At 52.7% G+C, this 13,500-nt stretch overlaps 1 long non-coding RNA gene and 2 other non-coding genes across 3 annotated transcripts; 1 reads left to right on the forward strand and 2 right to left on the reverse strand.

Annotated features, from left to right (window-relative positions):
* Nucleotides 1-15: 15 nt before the first annotated feature.
* LOC125962052 (uncharacterized) lies at nt 16-11,435 on the forward strand. The gene is made up of 2 exons (XR_007473368.1): nt 16-8,755; nt 10,242-11,435. It is a non-coding gene; the product is annotated as an uncharacterized LOC125962052 (long non-coding RNA).
* LOC125962604 (U2 spliceosomal RNA) lies at nt 3,427-3,617 on the reverse strand. Its single transcript, XR_007474035.1, has one exon. It is a non-coding gene; the product is annotated as a U2 spliceosomal RNA (small nuclear RNA).
* LOC125962605 (U2 spliceosomal RNA) lies at nt 7,454-7,644 on the reverse strand. Its single transcript, XR_007474036.1, has one exon. It is a non-coding gene; the product is annotated as a U2 spliceosomal RNA (small nuclear RNA).
* Nucleotides 11,436-13,500: the final 2,065 nt, after the last annotated feature.

Below are 13,500 nucleotides of genomic sequence, written 5' to 3' on the forward strand. Positions count from 1 at the left end.
CCACCACCACACCACCACCACCACACCCCCTCGCCCCTCCTTGCTCGGGGCCGGTCTGCTCGCGTCGGTGTTCTCCCGCCCGGCTTCTGCCCGACGGTTCGGGTCCCCTGGGGGGACGGGTCGTCCTGAGAAGGGATGCCCTGGGTGACAGTCGTTGGAATGCAACAGTGCCCGTCGCAAATCAGTAACTTAGCATCTCCGTTTTCGCAGCGTGATTCACTCCCGCGGAGTTTGCTCAAATCGACGTGCACGGACTGAAGGGCCTGCGAATCGCGCCCGGCCCCCGTGCACGGCGCTCTGCGGAGGCCGGTCGCGTGCCCTTGTGCCCTCACGGTGGTGCAGGGCCGTCGCGGTCCCAGCCATCTTCACTGAAACGGAGCCTTGAAGCTCGGGAGATCACGGACGGTGACCGGAAGAGCACGGCAGGCGTTCCCCGGCACCGCCTCTTGCCCCAGCCTCGCCAACAACCCCACGTGGCATCAAACCTGCGAATGCTTTTTTGGTGCGGGGTGGGGAAAGGGGGGAGGGGTCGATCTCACAGGTGAAAATGGTACCTCGGCGTAGTTTGGATTTGCAGTTTTCTAATCTTGGGTAAATAAGGTTGAGCGTCCTCTCCTGTTGCAGAGACGCCTTTATTTTCTCTCCGTGAACTAACTCCTTGTTGGGGGTCTTCGGCCCTTTTCCTCCTGGATTCTCGGTTGGGCTTTATCCTAAGGGCGTGGATCTGCAATTTACACATTCAGGGGACTGGCGCTTTGTCTGTAATGGAAGCGGTGAACATTTTCTCCTGTTGGAGATCTGGCTTTGGCTTTACTTAAGGCGATGATTCCATTGCTTAAAGGTTTCATGGAAAGTTCTTTTTATATCATCATATTTATCAATTTTAAAAATATTCAGATTTTGAGTCGAAAGGATTTATAAAATAATTTCCTAAATCTTCCTCTAGGTCTTCTTGTTCTTGTTCTTCTTCTTTTTAAATATCCATCTATCTATCTATCTATTTATTTATTTATTGTTGGCTGTGTTCGGTCTTCGTTGCTGCGTGCGGGCTTTCTCTAGTTGCGGCGAGCGGGGGCTACTCTTCGTTGCCGCGCGCGGACTTCTCATTGCGGTGGCTTCTCTTGTTGTGTAGGCGCGCGGGCTTCAGTAGTTGTGGCACTCGGGCCTAGTTGCTCCGCGGCATGTGGGATCTTCCCGGACCAGGGCTCGAACCCGTGTCCCCTGCATCGGCAGGCGGATTCTTAACCACGGCGCCACCAGGGAAGTCCCTCAATCCATATTTCTTGAATGAATAAACCCCAATGCATACTGTTCATTGGAATCTGATCTCGTGCTGCGGGGGGGATGCCTTGGTAGGAGAGGTGTATGTCGAATGCTTCTCCTAGCGCCCTCTTTGCCTTTCCACCCTCTACCCCTAGGTAATCCCGAGACTGGAAAGTTCAAGTAAAATGATCATCCACTGGATTAATCATGTTTTAAGTTTTTCTATAATTTACGATGCTTTGACGTCTTGAGGGCCTGCTGGCCTGGAAGAGACTGCCCCTCGCAGGACTAATTAATTCCTAGAAGTGCAACCTACTTGCTTTGGGAGCCTGCTGTTCACGTGCAAAGCAATCTTCCAACACCCGTATCTGCAACTGCCTCCTCTAGTTACTCTCACACTCCAGCTAGTATTTCCCCTGCCCCCTCTGACCCCAGGGCCCGGTACCTCACAACTAGAGAACAGCCCTGTAGCCCAAAGCTCACCGAATGCTATTCTAATGGTCCAATCCGAACCTTGCTCAAACTGGCCTACCTTGATGCCTCTGCCCATTCTCCCCACCCTCCCGTCCCCTCCCCAGGACGATAAAGGCCATATACTCTCCTCTCCTGCCTCCCAACCGAGCAGGCCAGGCCGAGTCCCTATGTGGCTCGCTGCAGGGTGTGGCGTGCCCTCTTCTCTTGGGAACTGTAAGTAATAAAACTCCTTCAGTGGCACTGACCCCTCCTTGTCAGTCAGCTGTATACAGTACAACCAACACACACACCTAAGTGAAAAGCCCATCACTTTTTTTTTTTTTTTAATATAAATTTATTTATTTTTGGCTGCGTTGGATCGTCGTTGCTGCTCGGGGGCCTTGCTCTCGTTGCGGCGAGCGGGGGTTACTGTTCGTTGCGGTGCGCGGGCTTCTCATTGCGGTGGCTTGTCTTGTTGCGGGCTCTAGGCGTGCGGGCTGCAGTAGCTGCAGCACGCAGGCTCAGTAGTTGTGGCACACGGGCTTAGTTGCTCCGCGGCCTGTGGGATCTTCCTGGACCAGGGCTCGAACCCGTGTCCCCTGCACTGGCAGGCGGATTGTTAACCACTGGGCCACCAGAGAAGCCCGGAAAGCCCATCATTTAAACCTCCATTCCGGGTGGATCCTCGTGGCTCTCAGCGGGAGCTGCCCTCGCGCTCGGTCCTTTTCTGCCTGTGGATTTTTTTTTTTTTTTTTTCTCCCCGCGGTACGCGGGCCTCTCACTGTGGTGGCCCAGGAGCTCCGGATGCGCAGGCTCAGCGGCCATGGCTCACGGGCCCAGCCGCTCCACGGCATGTGGGATCTTCCCGGACCGGGGCACGAACCCGTGTCCCCCGCATCGGCAGGGGGACTCTCAACCACTGCGCCACCAGGGAAGCCCTGCCTGTGGATATCGACATCAGGAAACACTAGGACAGCAGTAATGCTGGAGGCACCAAAAGAAGTCGGGGGAAGTAGAGACGGAAGAACAGAAGACTCAAGCTACTGTTTTCTTTCTGCTTTGAGGGTGACGTGGAAACGGTCTGGGAGCCTCAAGACGAAGCTTGGATACCCTCTCCGCTCCTTTCCTAGTTTCCACAGACGGAGGAATGTGGGAGAGAGGCCCCCTGAGAAGACTGTGGGGCAGAAACTATGTCCTCCAGAGGACGCCAAGTTTGAGCAAAAGCACAAAGCTGCACTTCGAGAGAAGGCAGAAAAGAGAAGAAATTCTTAGCGCAAGAACACGGTTTAAAATTGGGGGAAAATGAGAGAAAAATGGAGAAAGGGACGTTCAGTTACCTAACAGAAGGAGAGAGACGGCAAGGTGAATGCGAAAACAGCCAAAGCACACAGGGCAGTCACCTTGTGGTCGTGGGTCCTTCCGCCAACCAGTACGAAGGCCCTCCCAACGCTGAAGAATGGGAAACTGCGAGAGAGCTCTCTCAGTCACAGCGGTTTTTTCCTCTACCCAACTGAACTTGCTCCTTTTTCTGCACATACAACCTATCTATACAAACAAATCTACAAGAAAAACAGACGCAGAAGATTTTAAAAACACTATCGAGAGGCGAAAAAGCTCTGGTCCAGTCCGACGGAAAAAGCTTCGCTAAAGGAGCGCACAGCGACACACGACACACGGCTCTTACTTTTTAAACCTCAATTATCTCCCCGGGAGGGGTGCACCAGTCCTGGAAATACTGCAATACCAGGTCGATGCGTGGAGCGGGCGGAGCAAGCTCCCACCCCGACTCCGGGATCCAAAAATCCGTTTAATATGATGTTCTCGGGTAGAGAACGTATCAGATATTAAACTGATAAGAACAGATACTACACTTGATCTTAGCCAAAAGGCCGAGAAGCGATACCCAACAGCCTGCCATCCCTGTCACCGTCCTCCTCGCATCCATATTGGACTCAGTGTGACCCCTGTCACTGCTCACTCGAGGTCTCACTTCCTTTGCTTCGGTGACAGTACTGTGGGTGGCACCACACCACACTCTCGTGCAGAGTTTTTATTCTCTACATTGTAGAAGAGGAATTCTGGATCTGTTGTAGCTTCGTCGTTCTCGGGCTGGAGCGCCATTTTATATTTGCATGCCCCGCCCCCGCCCGCCCAAGGGGGCGTGGCTCCGGCGGGCTGACCTGCGGGGGAGCTCCTCTTTGGCATCAATGCGAGCGGAGACAAAAGACCGAACCGTAGGGGATTCGGGGTGGGCGGCTAGAGGGGCCTGTGGGAGGAGCCGTTGGCTGAGAGTTTTCCTGAAGACGAGGTCGCAAGACACTTTCGCTGGAAACGTCCAGACTGCAATGTGTTAAATAGGCCTCCGCTTCGTAGGGTCGGATGGGGCGCTCATTCTGAGTCCGGGGAGCGGAAGGTCTAGAGTGGGGGCTTCCCAGGGCCGGTGGGGTAATCTCCCTGCCAGGCGGAAGGCGGATGGCCCACAGTGGGGAAGGGAGGAGGTGTGTGGACGCAGAGGGCCGGGCTGAGCAGCTGGAGGGATTCTCCCCAACTCAAGCGCCTGCGTCGGTCGGTGCTTCTACGAATGAACCCAGATCCCGGGCTTCCTACAGAAAGCTTCCTCTGCCTGAGACCTCCTTTCCCTCCACCTCCTCCTCACCTGTCTAATTCTTACGCAGAGCCTCTGGGCTCCGCTTCGGCTTCAGCTGCCCCAGCAAGCCTTCCTCATGGGCTCTTCCGCACCGCACCGCACCGCACCCCACCCCACCCCAGGATGATTGCGGCCCTCCTTTGTGTTTCATCCCACCCCAGACTTCGAGTCCACCATTCACCACTCGTTGGGGGCGGTCCCGTATCTCCGCCACTGAAATCTGAGATCCTTGAGGGCGGCGACCCTCATCAGCAAGCACTTAACCTCTGTGTCCCAGCACTAGGCCAGGGCCCGGCCTGTAGGAGGTGCACAGTAAACGTTTGCTGAGTGAACAAAAGGTGTGCAAAACAGACTGAATCGGAGAAGCGCTTAGGAGGGTCCTGGCCCGATCCAGGGGTGAAGAGGGGAAGATCTGGCCTGGGGTGGCAGGACACCAGAGAGGAGAGTGACTGCCAGGGACGCTCTGGGCATCAAGGCCCGTAAATAAATTAAGGCCTCTGGCAAAGTGGGGATGAAGTTTCGCAGCGGCAACGCTTCTCTGTGGCAAAGGCCGCAGGCTGCCCAGGCAGCGTAAACCTTTTCCATCCCCCTTCCTAACAGAGCTTCACTTTAGTTGGGGAGTTTCTATTTCTTTCACTGGATCTCAGAAGAGCTCTTAGAAGGTATCACTGATGCAGGACTGAAACCCAATGGGGTCGTTTCACCCTGCCGCAGGGAAAGCCTGATGGCGGGTGCTGCCTGAGCCCTTCCCAGTGCCCGCCCCTCTGCCGAGCGCTCCGTGTGTATTAACTCATTTGATTCTCCCCGTAACTCCGCGGGGTGGGTATCAGTATTATTATCCGGGGCCAGGACTAGGTGAGGCCAGTGAGAAACTAGTCTTCGGGGCGGGCGGGCGAAACATTTAAGGGAGTGCCGCCCCGAAACGCTCTTCAGCAATCAAGATAAGGAATATTTTGATACAGTGCATCTTGCCTGGATCCTAAGATAATCGAGAGATTTATTTTGATTACTGGGTTTTTGGTGCTCCCTGAAATTTTTTGGCCAAGGCAAGCGCCTCACTCGTTTCCCTCCACTCTCATCCCCATTCTGTTGACCTGCGCTGTCACAGCCACTAGCCACTCGCAGCTAGGGAGCGCTAGGAAGGTGGTTCCTCCTAACCCATATGTGCTGTTAAGTGTGAAATACACACGGGATCGCAAAGGCTTGGTATTAAAAACTGTCAAATAGCTCCGTATTAATTACGTGTTGAAGTGGTATTTCAGATATCTGTTTTTGTTTTTTGTTCTATTTTTGTGGCCGCGCCGCAGCTCCCGGTAACCCCGACCAGGAATCAAACCCGGTCCCGCCACCCCCACCCCCACCCCCACCCCCACCCCCATTCTTATCCTCCCGCCCGGGCCCGCTGGCTGCCCTGACCGGGACAGTCTGGTCAGCTTCCAGGTCAGGAGGCCAACATGAGCGTTGCATCAAGGAGTTCCAGTCCAGAGGCCGAGAAACCTTTCGTGGGGCTCAGATCTACTCACCGACGGTTTGTTAGTGCCTCCGTGTGTGAGCCAGGCACTGCTTACGGCACGTTCCTGGTCACCATCTCATTTTACCTTTACAGGACCCTGAGGAAGTGTCATCACCCCCAAACCTCAGAGGGGAGAGAGGCAGCCTGACTCACCCCCGGGGCTTCCAAAGGTCTTCCAAGGGCAGAGGTCTTCCCCCGAGGCCCGGCAGCCAACTGTCAGGCACAGCCCTTGGCTCATCCGGATATTCTTCTCTCTGGCAATGACTTGCTGAGTGCCTCTGACAGGCCAGAGCTGTTAGGGGTTCGGAGTTACCATAACAGATGGCTGTTGTAGATGTACAGGAGAACATTGAAAGTACTCATCGTCAGGGAAAACATACAACGTTTAGGGTCACTTCCTAGTAATCTGTTCTGGGCCCTTGCTGCTCAAAGCGCGAGTCTGTGAACAGCAACATCCGCATCGCCCTGGAGCCGGTGAGAAATGCAGGACGCAGGCACCAAGTCACACCTCCGGTTTTAGTTTGAGAGGGCTGCCAGGGCTGCCAAAATACAACGCCACAGGCCGGTGGCTTCAACAACGTAAATGTATTTTGTCACAGTTCCGGAGACTGGAAGTCCCCGATCGGGGCGCCAGCCTGGCAGGGTTCTGGGGATAGTCTTGGCTTGGCTTGCACGTGGTGGACTCCCCTCCCTCTCCTCACGTGTTAGAGAGAGGGAAAGGATAAGCTCTCCCGTGCCTCCTCTCATTGGGGAGCTAATCCCAACAAGAGGACCCCATCCCCCATCACCTCTTCCAAACCTCACCGGCCCCAGAGGCCTCCCCTCCGGATAGAGCTTACAGATACGAACTTTGGGGGCACAACTCAGTCCGTGACCCCTACTGAACCAGAACCTGCATTCCTGTAAGGTCCACAGGCGACCCCCGTGCACCTTAGATTGAGAAGATTGAGAAGCACTGATTTCTTAAGTCACACACACTGGAAAACAATGTGAGTTTTGGTGGTCAAAGTTGATGTGTTACTTTGTACGTTTCCCGAGGAAGATTAAACTAGCTTCCCGGGCCAAACTAACCGCTACGAGCCACAGAGGACTCACCGTATGCCAGTCCCTTGGCTGAGTACTTCACACACTCCATCTTACTTAATTCTCCTGGTAACACTATGAGGTAGGTATTTAAACCCGGACGGAGACCACTCTTTATTCTTCCTCGCGCGTGGTGAACTTTCGTTCAAACCGCACAAGACTCACACCAGAAGTAGGTCCCGCAACTTCCGCGCGGTGGGCTCTTTTTTCAAACCCGAACACGAACTCTCATCTCCTCACGCTGCCCCGTAGAAAGTCGGGGACAAGGTTCCGCAGAAAGTACCCTTCTCTTCCCTCCCACTAGTCACGCTTCGCAAACACCCATAACCTAGCCACTTAGGTCCGCAAGATGAACAGCAGACACAAAAAGAACTTCCACAGAAGGGCAGTGTTACACCTTGCAAACGTAAAAAAAAAAAAACAAAACCTGCAACTGGGCGATAAAAAAACATAAACCACAGCTCTTACTTTTTAAACCTCAATTATTTCCCCGGGAAGAGTGCACCAGTCCTGGAAATACTGCAATACCAGGTCGATGCGTGGAGCGGGCGGAGCAAGCTCCCACCCCGACTCCGGGATCCAAAAATCCGTTTAATATGATGTTCTCGGGTAGAGAACGTATCAGATATTAAACTGATAAGAACAGATACTACACTTGATCTTAGCCAAAAGGCCGAGAAGCGATACCCAGCGACCTGCCATCGCTGTCTCCGTCCTCCTCGCATCCATATTGGACTCAGTGTGACCCCTGTCACTGCTCACTCGAGGTCTCACTTCCTTTGCTTCGGTGACAGTACTGTGGGTGGCACCACACCACACTCTCGGGAAGATTTTTTATTCTCTACACCGTAGAAGAGGAATTCGGTACCTGCGGTAGCTTCGCCGTCCTCGGGCTGGAGCGCCATTTTAAATTTGCATGCCCCGCCCTCTCCGCGCGGGTAGGTGTAGCCGCGCGGGTTGATCCGCCCAGTCCTCGGCACCGCCTCTGCGCGCATGAGCGGAGGCTGGGCCGGGGCGGACCTCTTCGTTGGCACCAGCTCTCGCGTAGACAGAATTCGGGGGAATTGGGGGTGGGAGAATAGAGGAGGGCGTCTGCGCAATTGATTCGCAGCAGACTGGTCCGAGTACGAAAAACGTCATCTGGTCTTCACTGTGAAGACGACAGGGTCCCACGGGCTGGCTCTGTCCAGGCCGAAGACCCAGTCGAAGGCTGGGAGTCCAGGAGTGCCTGTCCGGTGTCGCCTGGCAGGGGCTGCGGTGAGAACTGGGGACCCGAGATCGCTCCCTGCGAGCACTGCTGCCCTGGTTGTCAGGACCCCCGCCCTGCCGCGGCTGCAGGCCACTAGGGCAAACTCCTTCACCTCCAGAGCCTTAACTCCCCAGCTGAGAAGTGGAAACCTTAGTGCCTACCGTGTGGGGTTGAGGGGGTATAAAGGGAGCTAGTGAGGCCACCTTGGTTTGGTAGTCTAGAATGTGGGCCCTAGTGTCCAACGAGGTTCCAGTGAAGGCGTCATGGCTGTGACACTGAAACAACTGAGCAGCTGTGTTGCCTGTAACAACACAAGAGGAAACATTTATTGCTTGGGCCGGGCTTTGCGCTAAGTGCTTTCCTTATATCAGACTTTCAAAGTTTACCTACAGACGGAGCGGTTGACACAGAGAGGGTGAGCAACTTTGCCCAAGACTACACAGCTACTTAGCGGAAGAGGTCGGATCCATCTATGAAGAGCACGGGACCTAGAAAAGGGCACCAAAAGAAAGAGAAGTGGTTCTTGTGTGTCCCGCCCACTATGAGAGTAAGTGTTGCTGAGCCTGACACACAGGTCTGTCTGAAGAGAGACAGGAACAAGCTGTCTGGTGCAGCGGTTAAGAGCAGAGACTCGGAACACCTAGTCTCTAATCCCGCTCCACCTGTTAATAATCACGTGACCTGGTGCGTGACTTGGCCTCCCCGCTTAACCGTCTGTCTTCGATGTAGCCACGTTATCTGTAAATTGGAGATAAGGAAATGAGAAATTATTAGACACGATCTTAAGAATTACGAGACACGCCTGGAATATGGTATTCCTGTAAGTACCAAATGTAAGGGAAAATATCGCAACTCACTTCTCTGTAGCTTACCCTCTTCATCTAGAAAAATGAGAATATTAACATATAGTCCTGTGCTTAATCTTCCCTCATTCTCCTGGTTTTATTTTACTCCATAGCACATGTCACCTGACATCTTACACATTTATTTGTTTATTGCCTTCTAGCCTAATAGCATGTAAGTAAGCTCCAGAGCAGGGAACTTTATCTCCTCAGTGTTTAGAATACGGCCTGACACATACTAGACACATGAACACATGAATCTGGTTGAACACATGAATGTGTAAATATTAAATAATGCGATTTGTCCGTACAGAAAGAGATTAGCAGGCCTCCTGGCTCGCGGTAATTATTACGACCCTCACTGTGTTCCACTACATTTCTGCTTGCTTCCATGTTTATCAGGTCATCTTGTGCTCACCAGTTTAGCTTCCTAGGTATTTTGATCTTTAGAATGAGGTACCTTGGATTGCAGACATGCATGTTCTGTCATTGCAAAGCCGTATCTCCCTTTGTCAATTAACGACTTAGCATTCTAATTCACGCACCAGCTTCTTGTGAGTTCGGTTAACGTGAGTCAGTGCCCCTCAGCCAGCTCACATCCATGTGTACAGACGAAAGTGCCTATAAAAGTTCAGGCAACACCAGGACGTGGCTGGCTGGTGAGCCTTCCTTTGTCCAAGCGTCCTACAATCTCACTATGGACCCAGTTATCATTGCCGCCAGGGAGTTGGAAATGATAAGCCAGAGACAGAGACTGGAAGAGCACAGATAGCCTTCTCAACCAGTGCGTTTCCCACAGCCTTGCCCAACCACCATGTTATCAAACTTTTGCATACTATCCAATGTTATCTCTTACTATGAGCAAGGTTGCACAGCTTTTCATGCGCTTGAGATCCATTATTATTTTCTGTGAACTGCGCGTTCCTATCCCCTGCCCACCGTCTTTTGAACTGTTGATCTTTTTGCGTTTCCATCTCTGACCTACTTCACATTTGTCCTAGTATTTGAGTTCAGGTATAGATCTGATTTTATTTTGTCTGGATGGCTACCCAGTTGTCCCAATATCATATATGAAATAGTCCATCTTCTCATCAGTTTCAGATGCCAACTTTATCATATTAAAAAGTGAGTGTATACACACACACACACACACACACACATATATGACTTCTCTTTTTTTTTTTTTTTTAGAAAATCTTCTGATATCCTGTTTTTAAGAGTCTTGATTCAACTGATTCTCTGGTATCACACCTAACTCTGTGCCTGTCACCGTGTGGGTCCTGGGATCACACAGGTGAACGTGACCTCGTCCCTGTGGTCAGCAAGGGGCATCTGCCGTGTTCTTCCATTCCTCTCCTCTGGCTGCCACTCAACCACATCCACTGCTCTTTGCTGCCAAGGAAGCCTTGCACGCTCAGATAAGGTCTGCCCGTGCCGAGGCTGCCAACTCCAAGCGCTTCTAAGTGTTCCATCCCTGGGCATCAGAAGCCTGCTGGGTGCCCTGCCAGCTGGGGAGGACAGCCTCTTCAAGTCCAGGCCTCACTGTATCTGTTTTTCCTGGCCCTGCAGCAGCGCTGCCTTCCCCTCAAGTTTTACCCTGACCCCTTGGACAGCTCCCTCAGGTTTCTTTTCATCACTTGTCAGCTTGCCCTAGTTGAAGAGACAGGGAGGGAGGTACCATTTTGTTTTCTCTGACCTCCTCTCCCTTCTCTCTGACCCCGCCCTCTCGCCCTCAATTCTCCTTTCTCCCGCCTTCTCCCTTTTCCCAGTCACAGAACAAAAGCTTTCACTTTTATGACTAGCAACAGAACTGGATCGGTCTGTCTGACTTCGCAGTCGGAAAGGGAGATGGTTTTTCCCAGCCACGTGATCAGGGGGTGCGCGTGGACCAGCAGACCTTCTGCTCCTCACCCCCCTGCCCCCGCCCCGAATGTGCTCGGGGTCCTGGCGCTACAACGTAAGAGTCTGTGTGCTGGAGAGCAAGTTTCCTGCCCGGCTAGACTGGATCCATCAAACTAGTTAGACTCAACCAAGAACTGGGCTTTTCGCAACTTGGCTGCCATCACGGAGGCCAGCAAATCCCCACATTTTCTTTTTGGCCTTTCAACAGCCCCCAACAGAAGGCGTCACACTCCACAGTGATGCCTGATTTTGTCCATTCCAAGATGCCCATCGTTTTCACAGCTTTACGTCTCAGGAGCCAGCATGCGTCTTACATTCGACGCCAGGAGAAAGCACTCTCGCCGTTTAACATCGCAGCACGTCTTTCTTTGTTTCTTTCGTCCTGTCTTTCTTCAGGGCTAGGTAAAAGAACGGTACCTCTCACAAAAGATGGCATCTTAAATTCGTGAACTACTATAACAATAAAAGCCTCTGTTTCTTGAACCCGATGTGTGACGTGGATTATTTCCTCCCAGCATCACAACACCTCCAGGATGGAGGTATCATGACCCCTACCCTGCAGGGGAGGAGGCTGATCAGAGCTGGGAGAGCCGCTAGATCGCATTCGCACGCCTGTTAAATAACGCAGCCGGTATTTCATAAGATTTACCTGGCCCACGCTTCTAACTGTACCCTGTTCTCTCCGCAGCAAAGGATTCTGGGTCTCTATAATAACCAGCTCTATTAAAAATGCAATGTGCGAGTGGCTACAATCAGTTAACAGCACGGGAAGTTCCCCGAGGGCTGATATGAGTTAAAATCCAAATCGACAGGGGGCGGAGTGGGCTACGGAGTAGAATCGAGAGCTGGAAGGAGTTCTGAGGTCAGAGGTGGGGTTGGGAGAGGCAGCTTGCACAGGGGGAAGGCACGAGAGGGGCTCGGAAAGGGAGATGAGAATCGGGAGGGCGCAGCCTTGGCAGATTTGCCCTGAAAATCCCTCCTCTCGCGGGAGGACTGGCTCAGAGGGTTGGAAACAGTTCCCCAGATTCAGCCCAGCCCACCTCCCCTACCCTGAGCGTCTCCACATCTGAGCCCTGGTCCTCCTAAGGTAGGAGGACAGGAAGAGGGAAATCGAGGGAGGAAGAGATACCAACAGGAACCCGCTTCCTCTTTTGCCCATTTAATGACGGAGACAGTCAAGTGCCTTTCTCTTTCTCTTTCTCTTAAAATAGGTACTTTCCACCTAAATATTCGCAGAATTCGTTTATAGGAAGATAAATGTGCTGTGAAAATAAATGTCCGGTGACAAGCCTCCATTTCATTTTTTGTATCTGGAAACCCTTGTGTATGTGTCGTTGCAAATGACATCCCTGGGTGCTAGGACGAGGAGAAGGGAGTATAGCACCTCTTTGAAAAAGAAAGTTTTCCGGCAAGGCTCAGGTCCCACTGGCCCCTCAGCAGAGCTGGGGCGCCCCCAGCAGCTGGCCATAGCCAGATGCCCACTGTGACGGCGGGCACTTCCCAAGCATCCTATAGTGTCTTCCAACAACCTTCAGAGGAAAGGCTCAGAGACGCTGAGTGACCTGCCCAAGTTCCCCCAGGTAGTCGGTGACACAGGCGGGATCGAACCCGAGTCTGTTTGACTCCAGAGCGCTAGATGACTCCACTAGACTGGCCGCCTGAACTGACAGACAGACTCTCTGTTTGAGGTTCAAACTCTCTGTTTGAACCCGTTTTCAGGTTCAAGGGCTGCACCCTGCACCCTCCCTCCACCATCAACAGTGCTTGAGGCTGAGGCCGGGTCGAAGCCCCCCCAGTCCCTGCCCCCAGAAGCCTTCCCCTGGGCTTCACGAAATGACACCCTCCCCTGGCCACTCCGCCTCCTGGAGACCCAAGGAGTTCAAAATGACTCTCCCCAGAGTGTGCCACTTTGGCCTGGGGCTATTTGGGTTGAAGGCCGTGGAGGCCCCAAGGACACAGGAAGAGCTTTCTACCTCCCCCTCAACTGCCTAAAGGAATTTAGATAGGGGGCCTGGCTCAGAGAGAGTTATTATCAGAGACAACTTTTATCTGAGAAACCCACCTGCACAGCAGGGCAAACATCCCATTACCAAACGTCTGGTCTGCCCTTCTTTTTGTCCCGGTGACTCACCCTTCTCTGCTTCGAGGCCCCAGGCCCTTATCGCATTCCTCAGCTCAGGAGGGCATATAAGCCTCAGCTGCCCTTGGGTCTCGTATCCTTATGGGATCCCTGAACATACGTAATTATACCTGTTTTTCTCCTATGAGTCTGTCCGATGTCAATCTGGTCATTAGACCAGCCCACAGAACCTAGAAGGCTAGAGGACGAATTTTTCCTCCCCAACGGGATGAAAATCGGGTAGGATAATAAATAATACCAACCTGTAGCTGAGCGATTTTATATTTCATTTCACATACCTCTCATCCATTGACCCACGTGGTCCTGTGTGAACCCCGTGAGGAAGGTAACAAGTGCTACCCTTCTGGTTTTCCGGGCAAGGAAACTGAGGCCCAGAGAGGTGAGCTGAGTCCAGGGTCAGAGGAAGAG

This window comes from Orcinus orca, chromosome 19 (genome assembly GCF_937001465.1).
Source record: "Orcinus orca chromosome 19, mOrcOrc1.1, whole genome shotgun sequence".
Classification (NCBI taxonomy): domain Eukaryota; kingdom Metazoa; phylum Chordata; class Mammalia; order Artiodactyla; family Delphinidae; genus Orcinus; species Orcinus orca.